The following is a 15,306-nucleotide window of genomic DNA, read 5'->3' as shown; positions in this document are numbered from 1 at the left end:
CGAAGATAGACATCTGGAGCACCCACCTTCAGTCCAAATAAGTGTATCCCACACTCAGCGTGCACTGGTAATGCCCCCTTTCATTTAAAATAAGCGCGGATTCTAGGGGAGATCTGTATCCAGCCCATAGATCTTAACAGGTAATTTACATATTATGAAAAATGTGTACTTCTGTGGAATAAGACATCAAATCACAAATATCAAGGTATCACTGTTCAACTACGTATGACCTGTTTGCTCGAATACACTGCTTAACCCCTTTACCCGCAAAGGTGGTTTGCACGTTAACGACCAGGCCAATTTTTACAATTCTGACCACTGTCCCTTTATGAGTTTATAACTCTGGAACACTTCAACGGATCCTGATGATTCTGACAATGTTTTCTCGTGACATATTGAACTTCATGATACTGGTAAAATTTCTTTCATATTACCTGCATTTATTTGTGAAAAAAACTGAAATTTGGCAAAAATTTTGGAATTTTCCAACTTTGAATTTTTATGCCCTTAAATCACAGAGATATGTCACTCAAAATACTTAATAAGTAACATTTTCCACATGTCTCCTTTACATCAGCATGATTTTGAACCAAAATTTATTTTTGTTAGGGAGTTATAAGGGTTAAAAGTTGACCAGCAATTTCTCATTTTTACAAAACCATTTTTTTTAAGGATCACATCATATTTGAAGTCACTTTGAGGGGTCTATATGATAGAAAATACCCAAGTGTGACACGATTCTAAAAACTGCACATCTCAAGGTGCTCAAAACCACATTCAAGAAGCTTATTAACCCTTCAGGTGTTTCACAGGAATTTTTGGAATGTTTAAAAAAAATTCACATTTAACTTTTTTTCACAAAAAATTTACTTCAGCTCCAATTTGTTTTATTTTACCAAGGATAACAGGAGAAATTGGATCCCAAAAGTTGTTGTTAAATTTGTCCTGAGTACGCTGATACCCCATATGTGAGGGTAAACCACTGTTTGGGCACAAGGCAGAGCTCAGAAGGGAAGGAGAGCCTTTGACTTTTCAATGCAAAATTGACTGGAATTGAGATAGGACGTCATGTCGTGTTTGGAGAGCCCCTGATGTGCCTAAACATTGAAACCCCGCACAAGTGAAAACCATTTTGGAACCTAGACCCCCTAAGGAACTTATCTAGATGTTTTGTGTGGTGAGCACTTTGACCCACCAAGTGCTTCACAGAAGTTTATAATGTAGAGCCGTAAAATAAAAAATCATATTTTCACAAAAATGATCTTTTCGCCCCCAATTTTTTATTTTCCCAAGGGTAACAGAAGAAACTGGTCCACAAAAGTTGTTGAAAACTTTGTCCTGTGTACGCTGATACCCTATATGTGGGGGTAAACCACTGTTTGAGCGCATGGCAGAGCTCGGAAGGGAAGGAGCGCCGTTTGACTTTTCAATGCAAAATTGACTGGAATTGAGATAGGACACCATGTCGCGTTTGGAGAGCCCCTGATGTGCCTAAACATTGAAACCCCCCACAAGTGACACCATTTTGGAAAGAAGTCCCCCTAAGGAACTTATCTAGATGTGTGGTGAGAACGTTGAACCTCCAAGTGTTTCACTACAGTTTATAACGCAGAACCGTAAAAATAAAAATTCTTTTTTTTCCCACAAAAATTAGTTTTAGCCCCCAGTTTTGTATTTTCCCAAGGGTAACAGGAGAAATTTGACCCCATAAGTTGTTGCCCAATTTGTCCCAAGTACGCTGATACCCCATATGTGGGGGGAACCACCGTTTGGGCGCATGGCAGAGCTCGGAAGGGAAGGAGCACCGTTTGGAATGCAGACTTAGATGGATTGTTCTGCAGACGTCACATTGCATTTGCAGAGCCCCTGATGTACCTAAACAGTAGTAACCCCCCACAAGTGACCCCATATTGGAAACTAGACCCCCACATCTAGAACTTATCTAGATGTATTGTGAGAACTTTGAACCCCCGAATGTTTCTCTACAGATAATAACACAGAGCTGTGAAAATAAAAAATCTTTTTTTTCACACAAAAATTATTTTTTTTAGCCCCGGTTTTGAATTTTCCTAAGGGTTTCAGCAGAAATTGGACCCCAAAAGTTGTCCAATTTGTCCTGAGTATGCTGATTCCCCATATGTTGGGGTAAACTTCTGTTTGAACGCACGGCAGAGCTCAGAAGGGGCACTGTTTTACTTTTTCAATGCAGAATTGGCTGGAAGTGAGATCGGACAGTAAAAAAAACCCCAATTCTAACTGAAACCCTAACCCAAACACACCCCTAACCCTAATCCCAACCATAACCCTAACCGTAAATGTAATCCAAACCCTAACTTTAGCCCAACCCTAACCCTAACTTTAGCCCCATCCCTAACTTTAGCCCCAACCCTAACCCTAGCCCCAACTTTAACTTTAGCCCCAACCCTAATTTTAGCCCCAACCCTAACTGTAGCCCTAACCATAACTTTAGCCCCAACCCTAACCCTAACTTTAGCCCCCACCCTAACTTTAGCCCCAACCCTAACCCTAACTTTGGCCCCTACCCAAACCCTAATGGGAAAATGGAAATAAATACATTTTTGAAATGTTATTATTTTTCCCTAACTAAGGGGGTGATGAAGGGGGGGTTCGATTTACTTTTATAGCGGGTTCTTTAGCGGATTTTTGTGATTGGCAGCCATCACACACTAAAAGACGCTTTTTATTTAAAAAAATATTTTTTGCGTCTCCACATTTTAAGAGCTATAATTTTTACATATTTTGATCCACAGAGTCATATGAGGTCTTGTTTTTTGTGGGACAAGTTGACGTTTTTATTGGTACCATTTTCGGGCACGTGACTTTTTTTATCGCTTTTTATTCCGATTTTTGTGAGGTAGAATAAACAAAAAACAGCTATTCATGAATTTATTTTCGTGGGGGTACTTATACTGCTCCACATTTGGTAAAATTGATAAAGCAGTTTTATTCTTCAGGTCAGTACGATTACAGCGATAGCTCATTTATATTTTTTTATGTTTTGGTGCTTTTATAGGATAAAAACAATTTTATATAAAAAATTATTTTTGCATCGCTTTATTTTGAGGACTATAACTTTTTTATTTTTTCGTTGATGACGCTATATGGCGGCTCATTTTTTGCAGGACTAGATGACGTGAATGCTGCGATCATCTTTGATCGAAGTGTTCCGGGGGTTAATGTGCCAGGAGCGGTCCGTGACCACTCCTGGCACATAGTGCCGGATGTCAGCTGCGATAGTCAGCTGACACCCGGCCGCGCTCCCCCCGTGAGCACGGCTGATCGCGTTAGACGTACTATCCCGTCGGTGGTCATACGAGCCCATACCACCTCGACGGGATAGTATGTCTAATGTCAGAAAGGGGTTAAGAGATTAAAAGATCCTACTGATCCTTTAATAAAATTGTTTCTTGGCATAATTATCAGAGACTCGTAACATTTTTATTTTTCTGTTTATAGATGCTTTAGGGCTTGTTTTCTGTAAAACAGCTTGCATTTTTTATTGATACCATTTTGGGGTACATATTTTGATTGCTTTTTATTGCATTTTTTAAACAGGTTCAGTCATAAAAAAAGATAAACCACAATTCTAGCATTTTGATTTTTTTTAATGTTGATGGCATTTCTGGTAGGAGATGATTAATTTTAATATGTCAAGACCATCAGTCAAATCTTCACAGTTGATGCGCACTGACTCAGATCTTCTCAGTCAGTGTAAAGCCTCATTCAGACATCCATGATGCATGGATGTCTGAATGAGGCGTTACTACTACCTCTGCAAAATGTGTCAGACGAGATTATTTGACACTGGTTTCTGTGCTCTGCACATTAAAGTTGAACTTGCAGAGCATATTAATGACCGTGATCTCATCTGATGTTTCATTCTGACATCCATGCTCTATAGAGGAATTTTGTAGTCCGGATAGATGACATTTTCCTTTGCAAAGTTTAAAATAGTGGACTGTAGGGGGTCTTAAACGAGCTTTTGCCCACTGAATTACTAGAATGCAGGATGTTAGGTTCCCAGGATTAACATTATCTTCTGTACAGACACATGATGTTTGGAGATTAGATGCTTTTAGGAAAAAGTTATGAATTTTGTTTGGAGGAGGAAAGCATTTCATGAATCTCAAGTCCAAAGAATCCACAGGAATAACTGATGATAAAGAGTAATCAGACCAGATTTTTGGAAATTATCCAGCCTAGGTGAATCATGATCTCCATTACTTGATCTACTTGGGCCCTTCCCTTGTCCCTGAACCTTCTCTTCTCTTGGAGCTACAATGTACAATGAGCAAATGTTCCAAGAAAATATCCTTTTCTCGGATAAGAGCCCCCAGCTCTGTCATAACATTGGATCCTGGTGATGATGCGAGGGGTAGAGGGTAGAGTTGAGCGAATTTTTCAAAATTTGTTTCCGATTACGATTGGTGGCGAATATTGTACTTGCAATATTCGCCAAAAACAGCCGAACGTCATTGGAGTCAAAGGGAGTAGAAATGACTGAATATGTTCAGAATCGATGGTCAAACATAAATTCGCACAAATAGGGTACCAATATGACGCGAATATGGCAAATTCAGATTTGGCGACCGATTCTGAACATATTTGCTCAACTCTAGCAGAAAGATTCTAAATGTGCGTCCTGACACTTGAAGCAAGATATTTTCCTCTTGTATATTGTTGCTACCCCAAGAAAACTTTGATAGTCTTTGTGAGTTGCTTCTTAGGAATATGCATCTTTTGTCTGCTACCAAAATGAAGCTTTGTGTTTGGATTTTTTTTTTACCATAAATAAGGGCGAATGAAGCCCCATGTATTCTTAATATAAGAGATAAGGCATTAAAACCTGCTTTTCCAAGAGCCTTGTATCCCATTCCCTAGGACTACTTTCTAAGAAAGAACCTACATGTCATTTGGGAGTTGTGAAATAGAAAGTCTTCATGTTTTAATATGGAAAGTAGATTGTGCTGCTAATCCAACCCTGGTAGCTGAGGTGTAAGCAGGAGATCTGCAGCCTTCTGGGTGACAGGATAAAATCTTTTTTTGTTTGTAAGCACTCACAAACCTTAAAGGAACTCCCTGCATGTCCGATTTATCCTATATGAAGCGACTATATGATTAAGACTCGGGAGGAGTCGAAACGTCAGTTCAGTTTCTGGTCACTTTCTACAGTGTGGCATCCTATGTTTAATGTCCTATTAATACATTTTCACTATCATTGTAATATAAATCATCAGAGAGTGCGGTGTATTATAATAATTCTGAAGCTTAGGAAGCTGACAGTCCGTTGATGTACAGTACAGACCAAAAGTTTGGACACACCTCATTTAAAGATTTTTCTGTATTTTCATGACTATGAAAATTGTACACTCACACTGAATGCATCAATACTATGAATTAACACATGTGGAATTATATACTTAACAAAAAAAAGTGTGAAACAACTGAAATTATGTCTTATATTCTAGGTTCTTCAAAGTAGCCACCTTTTGCTTTGATGACTGCTTTGCACACTCTTGGCATTTTTTTGATGAGCTTCAAGAGGTAGTTACCAGGAATGGTCTTCCAACAATCTTGAAGGAGTTCCCAGAGATGCTTAGCCCTTGTTGGCCCTTTTGCCTTCACTCTGCAGTCCAGCTCACCCCAAACCATCTCGATTGGGTTCAGGTCTGGTGACTGTGAAGGCCAGGTCATCTGGCGTAGCACCCCATCACTCTCCTTCTTGGTCAAATAGCCCTTACACAGCCTGGAGGTGTGTTTGGGGTCATTCTCCTGTTGAAAAATAAATAATGGTCCAACTAAACTCAAACCGGATGGAATAGCATGCCGCTGCAAGATGCTGTGGTAGCCATGCTGGTTCAGTATGCCATTCAATTTTTAATAAATCCCCAACAGTGTCACCAGCAAAGCACCCCCACACCATCACACCTCCTCCTCCATGCTTCACCGTGGGAACCAGGCATGTAGAGTCCATCCGTTCACCTTTTCTGCAAAGCACAAAGACACAGTGGTTGGAACCAAAGATCTCAAATTTGGACTCATCAGACCAAAGCACAGATTTTCACAGGTCTAATTTCCATTCCTTGTGTTCTTTAGCCCAAACAAGTCTCTTCTGCTTGTTGCCTGTCCTTAGCAGTGGTTTCCTAGCAGCTATTTTACCATGAAGGCCTGCAGCGCAAAGTCTCCTCTTAACAGTTGTTGTAGAGATGTGTCTGCTGCTAGAACTCTGTGTGGCATTGACCTGGTCTCTAATCTGAGCTGCAGCTAAGCTGCCATTTCTGAGGCTGGTGACTCTGATAAACGTATCCTCAGAAGCAGAGGTGACTCTTGGTCTTCCTTTCCTGGGGCGGTCCTCATGTGATCCAGTTTCTTTGTAGCACTTGATGGTTTTTGTCACTGCACTTGGGGACACTTTCAAAGTTTTCCCAATTTTTCAGACTGACTGACCTTCATTTCTTAAATTAATGATGGTCACTCGTTTTTCTTTACTTAGCTGCTTTCTTCTTGCCATAATACAAATTCTAACAGTCTATTCAGTAGGACTATCAGCTGCGTATCCACCAGACTTCTGCACAACACAACTGATGGTCCCAACTGTCATGATCCGTTCCAGGGTTTATTAGTGTCTGCCCTTTTTTTGAATGGATCATGTCAAGGGTTAACTTTGCTCTGCCTCATTCTGAGTTCGGGTTTGCTATTTAGCTCCCATGAGTCTTACTGGCAGTGTCAGCTATAGTTCTGTCTTCGGCTGGTGAACCTGACTCTGGAAGCCCTTGGTTTGCTCTGCTGTGAACCCTGACTTGTCCTGTGTCTGTTATCTCCCTCTGTCTGTCTTTTCCCTGCGTTTGTCTGTTCTGCTTGATTCTCTGATTCTGACCTCCTGGCTTGGCTATTGACACTCTTTGACACTCTTTTGATTTGTCCCTATTGTACTGATCTCTTGCTACGTCCTGACTATCCTTTCTGTTTAAATCCTTTTTGTACTGACGTGCTATCTTGCGCCCTGACTCGGCTTTTCTGACTACTCTCTTGCCACTAGGTGACATCTGTTCTGCTGCTCAGTGTGTGCAGTCTCGCTTCCCTATAAAGCTCCCCCTGGTGAAGGTTGCGCTGTACTGCAGCTGCATGACACCAACCCCATTTATAAGGCAAGAAATCCCACTTATTAAACCTGACAGGGCACACCTGTGAAGTGAAAACCATTCCCGGTGACTACCTATTGAAGCTCATCAACAGAATGCCAAGAGTGTGCAAATCAGTCATCAAAGTAAAAGGTGGCTGCTTTGAAGAACCTAGAATATAAGACATAATTTCAGTTGTTTCACACTTTTTTGTTAACTATATAATTCCACATGTGTTAATTCATAGTATTGATGCCTTCAGTGTGAATGTACAATTTTCATAGTCATGAAAATACAGAAAAATCTTTAAATGAGAAGGTGTGTCCAAACTTTTGTTCTGTACTGTACGAGGCCAGGTGACTTGATTGTCCCAACCTGGATTCTCTAAACGTCTTTGAAGGTTCAGCGATGGTCAATTAAGCAGCTCTGTATTTCTTCAGTTGAAGCCATAATGCCATGGTACTGTAATGTAGAGTCTCTCTAAACACAGATACTCCTTTTTATAGATCACAACTTTTTAATCAGGCATTTCTCCACAGGCTTGGGTGAAGGTAGGAGGCCGTCTCTCACTGCTGGAGTGTTCAAACAACATGCATAGATTGACCTTCATATTTTCAGAGCACCAATGGGTCATCAACATATTACCAAACATTGTTCCTTTGTTTCCTAAAGATAGTAGAACAATACTAGGACTGCAATACTAGAACAGGTACAATAGCTAATCAGTACCAGGTCGACAAATGACAGCCATTGAACATTAAATTCAGTGACAATAAGAGTCAACATTCATTCTTACATGAACCTCAGGTCCCTGGGCCTTTTGAAATAATACGTCTGGATAATTGATATTAAAAGCTGTGTCACCACATGTTTTGCTGGTCTCCACCCCGAGTTCCTGATTGACTCCACCCTGATTGAACACCCTATTTAAACCTGGCATTGCACTCCCTTCCTTGCGAGATTATTGAGCTACCAGCCTCTAGACAAGCCCCCTTTCACTCGCTGCTTATCCTCAAGATTCTACTGCTGCTCTGTGTACTGACTCCTTGGCTATCCCTGACTACGCTACCTGCCACTGCTGCCCCTAGTGGTTGCAATACCATTACTCCAACCCAGGTCAGTCCATAACAGTAACAGCTAGGATCATTGATACCTCATACAACAGCTCCAATTTTATTCACAGCCACACTCAGAGGGCACAAACATCAGTTTTATAGAGTACTTTTGGTAGAAAAATGTAAGGAAAGTAACAAGTAGTTGAGTTGACTGATCAATTGATCCATAGTAGAACATCTTATAATGGCACAGAAGCAGTCAGCCATGGGACATGCATGAGGTATCAGGGTCTGGACCAGGATTTACAGCTTTGAATTGAAGTTTCAATGAAGACCTGGTGGTTAAGGGAGCAGTGTAAGCCTTCTTTGCTGTAATACCTCATGCAACAGCTCCAATTGTTTTTCATAGCCACACTCAGATGGCACAAACCTCTGTTTCATAGTGTACTATGGGTAGAAAAATGTAAGGATAGTAAAACAGGTAGCTGAGTTAAAGTAAGTGCAGGCTTGCCTCTCTGGAAGCATTACCTCAACAGGCAACACACATAAAAGAGACCTAACTTGAATTCTCCACATTTAAAAAAAAAAATATTGTCACACACCAGTAAAGTGGCATCAATTTCCAGAGAGTAGAAACAGTATAATAGGCCTCTGACACACCTTCAACTACAGGTAAACCACCAGATGGAGACTCAACTTGGAGTCACCACATTTCAAAAATTGATTGTCACACACGACACCTTCTACTACAGGCAACCCACCAAATGGAGACACAACTCTCCACATTTCAAAAAATTGTTTGTAACATCAGCAGTAGCAACAGCAGCCACGACAAAGGTTTAACAGACTGCAATAACGCGAGATCAATGCATGACAATAAAAATGACACCATCGCCTAGTCTGCGACTGGGGTGCAAAAGTCATTGGAGATCCATCACTTAATAATAATATAATAATAATTTTTATTTATATAGCGCCAACATATTCCGCAGCGCTATAGAGGGGACTTGTACAGACAATAGACATTACAGCATAACAGAAATACAGTTCAAAAACAGATACCAGGAGGAATGAGGGCCCTGCTCGCAAGCTTACAAACTATGAGGAAAAGGGGAGACACGAGAGGTGGATGGTAACAATTGCTTTAGTTATTCGGACCGGCCATAGTGTAAGGCTCGGGTGTTCATGTAAAGCTGCATGAACCAGTTAACTGCCTAAGTATGTAGCAGTACAGACACAGTGGGCTATTAACTGCATAAAGTGAATGAGAACATGATGCGAGGAACCTGATTTTTTTTTTTTTTTTTTTATAAATAGGCCACACAGGGATAGTTAGGTTAATGCATTGAGGCGGTAGGCCAGTCTGAACAAATGAGTTTTTAGGGTACGCTTAAAACTGTGGGGATTGGGGATTAATCGTATTAACCTAGGTAGTGCATTCCAAAGAATCGGCGCAGCACGTGTAAAGTCTTGGAGACGGGAGTGGGAGGTTCTGATTATTGAGGATGCTAACCTGAGGTCATTAGCGGAGCGGAGGGCACGGGTAGGGTGGTAGACTGATACCAGGGAGGAGATGTAGGGTGGTGCTGAGCCATGGAGTGCTTTGTGGATGAGGGTAGTAGTTTTGTACTGGATTCTGGAGTGGATGGGTAGCCAGTGTAATGACTGGCACAAGGTAGAGGCATCGGTGTAACGGTTGGTGAGGAATATGATCCTGGCAGCAGCATTCAGGACAGATTGGAGCGGGGAAAGTTTGGTAAGAGGGAGGCCGATTAGTAGAGAGTTACAATAGTCCAGACGAGAATGAATAAGTGAAACAGTAAGAGTTTTTGCAGAGTCGAAAGTAAGAAAAGGGCGAATTCTAGAAATGTTTTTGAGATGCAGGTAAGAAGAGCGAGCCAGTGATCTGATGTGGGGGGTGAATGAAAGGTCAGAATCAAGGATGACCCCAAGGCAGCGGGCATGTTGCTTTGGAGTAATGGTGGAACCGCACACGGAGATGGCAATATCAGGCAAAGGTAGGTTAGTAGAGGGAGAGAACACGAGGAGTTCAGTTTTTGACAGGTTAAGTTTCAGATAGAGGGAGGACATGATGTTAGAGACAGCGGTAAGACAATCACTGGTGTTTTCACTTGTTCATTTTGATGAAAATTAGGTAGTCTACACTTTCAGAGGACAGCCGGATGTGCTTAGACGTCAGGACACCACCAGCAGTGCTGAAGAACCGTTCTGAGAGAACACTGGCTGCCGGGCATGACAAAATCTCCAAAGTGTGACACGCTTGCTCAAGCTACTCTTCAGTTTTTGAAGACCAAAATGTAAAAGGGTCCAAATTCCCCCAGACGGCCTTGATATTGAGCTTAAGATATTTCTGCACCATCCTCTCCAGCCATTCACAACCTGTCAGACTTGTACTCTGTTCTACTGGTGCACATGCTGTTCTAAAAATATGTGAAATGCCTAACAGAAATTGCTTATGCCATTTACACTGCTGCTAATGTTTTTGTAATGATGACTTGGCGCCCGGTGTTGAAAGTCTAGAACTGCAATGCACTCTGTGTGCCTCACTACTGTCTTGGGGAAAATCACTCATAAGATTGTTTATAAGCATGTTTTCATACTCCAGCACGTGTGTGTCCATTTCCAGGGAAGGAAGAATCTGGCAAAATTTACTCTTGTACTGTGGATCTAACAGAGTGGCAACTCAGTAGTCAGCACTATTTCTAAACCTAAGAATATGGGCATCATGTTGAAGATGGTGCAGCAAGAAGACGCTCATGTGTCTGGCGTTTCCATGAGATCCAAGTCCATGGTGTGTTGGTAGCTGGGTAACACTCAAGGTTGCTTCCTCCATCCCCTCCCGCCAACCACGGACAACAGAGAGGGGATCATTAACCTCATTATCTACTGAGTGCTGCTTGCCCATCACCTCTACCTCCTCAATTTGTTCCTCGGCTCCTGCATTTTCACTAACAGTTTGTCTGGTACCAAGAGCCCCCCATCGATCACTGTAATCCACCCCCCATGGCACCTGCATGTGTGACGACAGTTCGGAACTTAAGAGATATTGTTATCCCTTCCGCATCCTACTCTGCTTCCACCTATTCCTCTGGGACCAACACCTCCTAACGCAGACTATTCAAAGTGTGCTCCAGCATGTAGGTGACTGGAATAGTGATGCTGATGATGGCATCGTCAGCGCTAACCATCTTATTAGCCATTTCAAAACTGTACAGAAGGGTGCAGAGGTCTATTATCTGTGACCACTCCATAAGCGTGATTTGTAGCATGTCCAAACTACATTGGCCCAGGCTTTGCAAAAGGACATACTGCATCAGGGCTTGTTGCTGCTGCCAGAGTCAATGAAGAATACAGCGAAACGCGCATTGGGGCGGCAGGCGGTCACGTTACAGCACAATGTACCAGTAAGTACAGGCTCACTGTGTGCACTTTAGCCAACTTTTGGCCGTGGTTTTGCACCATTCAGCACTTTATCTATACACGTTTACATATACTCATGTGCAGCTACTTTGTGCTCATTGTGATTTCTAACCAGCAGTACATGCACTTGGCACTACGCAGTTTCTTACCTGAATTACTGTTGGCACACCAATATCTGGTACTAATTCCATGATAATTTTCTTTACCTTACATACATTGATGTGGCTTTGTACATTATATATTAAGCTTGTTAATTGCTTCTTATTTTGGATTCCCTTGTAGTCCTGCTATGGCAATATGATTCTGTTTTTTAATTACTTTTGTATTGTACTTTAATAAAATATAATTTCCCTCTTTGCTATAATTAGCGGTTTGAGGATTGTGTATGTCTATATACCAAATTTTGTGGACTATGAGGCACACTTTTTTCCTAAATTTGTTTTAGAAAAGTGAGGGGTGAGTCTTCTGGTTCGGATGTGGCTTTGGGGGAAGTTGGAGTAGCGGCAGCAGAGGAGCGGGTCACAGGTGGCAGGAGCTGGCGACTGCAGATAACAAGTGTGCTCGCCATTAAAGACAATGAATATTCACTGCTAACCATGCCCATAGTCACCCCATCTCCTGACACAGGCAGAGCAGTGAATATTCATTCTCTTTAATGGCGGGCACACATGATAGCTGCAGTCCCCAGCCCGTCTTGCGGCTGAGAGATTACATGTGAATGCTAGAAAGGAAAGTGTTTACTTCTCCCCATGCCTATAGTCCCTCCCACCGTTATGCACTGGAACCAGCGCTGAGAGGGAGGTGGGACTATTAGAGTGAAGAGCAATGATTATTCATTCTCTTTAATAGCGGGCACACTTGTTAGCCACAGCGGCTGGCTTCCTTTGTCCACTATTAAAGAAAATGAATATTCACTGCTTCCCACTTCCATAGTCTGGGGCAGTGGTCCCCATCTCCAGGCCTCGAGGGCCGCCAACAGTGCAGGTTTTCAGGATTTCCTTGGTATTGCACAGGGGTTGGAATCCAACCCCTGTGCAATACCAAGGAAATCCTGAAAACCTGCACTGTTGGTGGCCCTCGAGGCCTGGAGTTGGGGACCACTGGTCTGGGGCGTGGGGAACAGTAAATATTTTAGAAGCTGAAGTCGACTTGGGGGCGCATGGCAGTGACTTCATGCGCCGCATATATGCTGAAGTCAGCTGCCGGCATCAGAATAGGACACCGTGCTGTGAAGGAACAGAGGGAAGGTGAATAGAATAGTTTACTTTTTTACATGTGCAGCGTGATGGGAGCATGTATACCAGGGTAGGGGGGCATATATGTTGTGAGTTCTGTTTTTGGGCTCCCTCTGGTGGTTACTGATGGTACTGGGTGACTTGTGTTCTCTGTGGTCTCTGGTGTCCACCTGTTCCATCAGGTTATGGGAGTTTCCTATTTAACCTGGCTTTTTTGTCATTTCCTCGCCGGCTATCAATGTAATCAGCGTGTCTTTTTACCTCTGCTCCCTGCGTCTGTTATCTTCAGGACAAGCTAAGTTTTGATTTTCCTGTTCCACGTTTTGCTTAATTTTTGTCTTAGTCCAGCTTGCAGATATGTGATTTCTTGCTGCTGGTTGCTCTAGTGGGCTGAAATTACTCCTCATGTTCCATGAGTTGGCACATGAGTTCAAGTAATTTCAGGATGGTTTTTTGAAGGGTTTTTCGCTGACCGCGCAGTTCACTTTTGTATCCTCTGCTATCTAGCTTTAGCGGGCCTCATTTTTGCTGATTCTATTTTCATAACTACATATGTGCTTTCCTCTCATTTCACCGTTATTACATGTGGGGGGCTGCTATTTCTGTGGGGTGTTTCTCTGGAGGCAAGTGAGGTCTGTGTTTCTTCTGATAGGGGAAGTTAATCCTTCGGCTGGCGTGAGACGTCTAGGAATCATCGTAGGCACGTTCCCCGGCTACTGCTAGTTGTGTGTTTAGGTTCAGGATCGCGGTCAGCTCAGGTTCCATCACCCTAGAGCTTGTTTTGTTTTTGTGCTTGTCCTTTTGTGATCCCCTGCCATTAGGATCATGACAGCATAGCCGGCCATAAAAAAAATTGGTCATCGTTTTGGCTGAAGTAGGAGGAAAAGTAGTCTGAGGAAGTTTTTTTTTTTTTTTTTTTTTCCTCTTACTCCTTGAATGGCTCTGACCTCAGCTGTTTATCATGGACGTCCAGAGTTTGGCTTCCAGCCTGAATAATCTTGCTGCTAAGGTTCAAAATATACAAGATTTTGTTGTACATACGCCTATGTCTGAACCTAGAATTCCTATCCCAGAGTTTTTTTCTGGAGATAGATCTAGTTTTCTGAATTTTAGGAACAATTGCAAGTTGTTTCTTTCCTTGAAATCTCGCTCCTCTGGAGACCCTGCTCAGCAGGTCAAGATTGTTATATCTTTCCTGCGGGGTGACCCTCAGAATTGGGCATTTGCATTGGCACCAGGGGATCCTGCGTTGCTCAATGTGGATGCGTTTTTTCTGGCATTGGGTTTGCTCTATGAGGAACCTAACCTAGAGATTCAGGCTGAAAAAGTTTTATTGGCTCTCTCTCAGGGGCAAGATGAAGCAGAAATATATTGTCAGAAATTTCGGAAATGGTCGGTGCTTACTCAGTGGAATGAGTGCGCTCTGGCTGCAAAATTCAGAGATGGCCTTTCTGAGGCCATTAAAGATGTTATGGTGGGGTTCCCGGCGCCTACAGGTCTGAATGAGTCCATGACTATGGCTATTCAGATTGATCGGCGTTTACGGGAGCGCAAACCTGTGCACCATTTGGCGGTGTCTTCTGAACAGGCACCTGAGATAATGCAATGTGATAGAATTCAGTCCAGAAGTGAACGGCAAAATTATAGGCGGAAAAATGGATTGTGTTTTTATTGTGGTGATTCAGCTCATGTTATATCAGCATGCTCTAAACGCACAAAAAAGGTTGATAAGTCTGTTACCATTGGTACTTTACAGTCTAAGTTCATTCTGTCTGTGACGCTGATTTGTTCATTATCATCCATTTCCGTCGATGCCTATGTGGATTCAGGCGCTGCCCTGAGTCTTATGGATTGGTCATTTGCCAATCGCTGTGGGTTTAGTCTGGAACCTCTGGAAGTTCCTATTCCTTTGAAAGGAATTGACTCTACACCTTTGGCTATGAATAAACCTCAGTACTGGACACAAGTGACCATGCGTATGACTCCCGTTCATCAGGAGGTGATTCGCTTCCTGGTACTGTATAATTTACATGATGTCTTAGTGCTTGGTCTGCCATGGTTACAAACTCATAACCCAGTCCTGGACTGGAAAACAATGTCTGTGTTAAGCTGGGGATGTCAGGGGGTTCATGATGATGCATCTCCGATTTCTATCGCTTCATCTACTCCTTCTGAGGTTCCGGTATTTCTGTCTGATTATCGGGAGGTTTTTGAGGAGCCTAAGCTCAGTTCGCTTCCTCCTCACAGGGATTGCGATTGTGCTATAGATTTGATTCCTGGCAGTAAATTCCCTAAAGGTCGTTTGTTCAATCTGTCAGTGCCAGAGCATACTGCTATGCGGAATTATGTTAAGGAGTCCTTGGAAAAGGGACATATCCGTCCATCTTCGTCCCCTTTGGGAGCAGGTTTTTTTTTTGTGGCCAAAAAAGATGG

This window comes from Ranitomeya imitator, chromosome 2, assembly GCF_032444005.1.
Source record: "Ranitomeya imitator isolate aRanImi1 chromosome 2, aRanImi1.pri, whole genome shotgun sequence".
Classification (NCBI taxonomy): Eukaryota; Metazoa; Chordata; class Amphibia; order Anura; family Dendrobatidae; genus Ranitomeya; species Ranitomeya imitator.
This window is presented reverse-complemented; position numbering follows the sequence as displayed.